Genomic DNA, 2163 nt, shown 5'->3' with positions numbered 1-2163 from the left:
CATGACAACTCCTCAGCTGATTTCTAGCTGACTCACCAACCCCCTCTGCTGGCCAGAATTTATAAGTCATCTCCCTTTTCTGACCTGCAGCAGCAATTTGTGATTTTTTTAATCTATGCTGGCATGGGGGGGCCCTTTCTGCCTCCAAGCATGACTTTACCCATTAGAGGGAGGTAATGTCACTGTGACAACCGGACTCTGGGGTGTCACAGATGTAAACAAGGTGAGGTGTGAATAAATGCCTGGAATTTAAACACCCTCCCTATATATGAGCCTGGACTGAAGGAAGTGGTTGAATCCTGTCGAAGAAAAAACCTGTTTTACTCCATTGACATTGATGCAGCCATACAAGAGGCTGATCTTGTGTTCATTTCTGTTAACACCCCAACAAAAACCTGTGGTATGGGAAAAGGCCAAGCTGCAGATCTCAAATACATTGAAGCTTATGCCCAAAGAATTGTTCAGAACTCAAATGGGTACAAAATTATGACAGAAAAGAGCACGGTGCCTATGAGAGCTGCCAAGAGCATTCGTCGGATCTTTGATGCCAACAAAACCCAATCTCAACTTCCAGGTGCTGTCTAATCCAGAGTTCCTTGCAGAAGGAACGTCCATCAAAGATCTTAAAAACCCTGATCGGGTCCTGATTGGAGGAGATGAAACCCCTGGAGGACAGAGAGCGGTGTGCACCCTATGTGCTGTGTATGAAAACTGTGTCCCTTCGGAGAAGATTATCACCACCAACACTTGGTCCTCTGAGCTTTCTAAACTGGCTGCTAATGTGTTCCTCACCCAGAGGATCAGCAGTATTAACTCTATCAGTGCATTGTGTGAAGTGACTGGTGCAGAAGTAGAAGAATTGGCCTGGGCTATTGAGATGGACCAAAGAATTGGAAATAAATTCCTTAAAGCCAGTTTTGGTTTTGATGGTAGCTGCTTCCAGAAAGATGTACTTAATTTAGTTTATTTGTGTGAAGTTTTAAATCTGCACAAAATTGCAAAATACTGGCAGCAGGTGATTGACATGAATGACTACTAGAGGCGGAGGTTTACCTCTAGGATCATCGATTGCCTTTTCAACACGGTAACTGACAAAAAAATTGCTGTGTTAGGGTTACCCATCATAAGGACACAGGTGACGCAAGAGAATTCTTCGAGTATCTACATCAGCAAATTACCTTATGGATGAAGGGGCCAAGTTGCACATATTCGATCCCAAAGTACCAAGGGAACAAATAGTCATGGACTTATCCCAGCCCGAAGTGACTGCTGATGACTGAGTGGATAAGCTGGTCCATATCTCCCCGGATCCATGCGAGGCCTGTGAGGGAGCTCACGATATAGTTATTTGCACAGAGTGGGACATATATTAGGAACTGGATTTCTAACGCATCCATTCCAAGATGTTAAAGCCTGTGTTCATGTTTGATGGCTGCTGGGTCCTGGACGACCTTCATGGGGAGTTGCAGAACACTGGCATTCAGGTTGAGACCATCGGGAAAAAGGTGGCTTCCAAGAGAGGATCCCTTTTACAACAACAGCCGACAAGCCCAAGACCAGCCTCAGGGACGTGCCCCTCAAGAAGGCCAGAGTATAAAGCTACTGGATGGGGAAGGGTTAAAGATTTTTTATTTTTTTTACTATATATATGTGACTGGAAATAATAAAACCTATTGAAGTATAAATTTACCCTGACGAAGGCTTTACATGAACACCATTGTATATGGAGATGTGGCTGATCTGGGAGCGGTCTACATCTCAAGTATTTGGCCATCCTCAGTGTTACATTTTCTTTTTTTCACTGTAGATGCGGAGAACTATTGATTTATGCAAAGTTTGCTCTAGTATAGTTCCCATTTAATTTAACTTAGTTTCACCCACTGTTTTCCACAACTACACTTCACATGCTGTGATGTACAGTGGGGAAAAAGTATTTAGTCAGCCACCAATTGTGCACGTTCTCCCACTTAAAAAGATGAGAGAGGCCTGTAATTGACACCATAGGTAGACCACAAATATGAGAGTCAAAATGAGAAAACAAATCCAGAAAATCACCTAGGCCACTCCAGGACCTTGATATGCTTTTACGAAGCCACTCCTTCATTGCCCTGGCATGGAATTGAGATCTTGATCATGCTGAAAGACAAATCCATGTTTCATCTT

The 2163-nt window shown here is 43.4% G+C and overlaps 1 pseudogene; it reads left to right on the top strand.

Moving 5' to 3' along the window:
* The first annotated feature begins 213 nt into the window (after positions 1–213).
* Positions 214–1597, top strand: LOC141087970 (UDP-glucose 6-dehydrogenase pseudogene; annotated as a pseudogene).
* The last annotated feature ends 566 nt before the right edge of the window (positions 1598–2163 follow it).

Source organism: Dendrobates tinctorius, unplaced genomic scaffold (genome assembly GCF_039654945.1).
Source record: "Dendrobates tinctorius isolate UK_male_01 unplaced genomic scaffold, ASM3965494v1 ptg000036l, whole genome shotgun sequence".
Taxonomy (NCBI): domain Eukaryota; kingdom Metazoa; phylum Chordata; class Amphibia; order Anura; family Dendrobatidae; genus Dendrobates; species Dendrobates tinctorius.
Note: the sequence above shows the minus strand (reverse complement) of the source record. Positions and strands in the feature narration are given on the sequence as shown.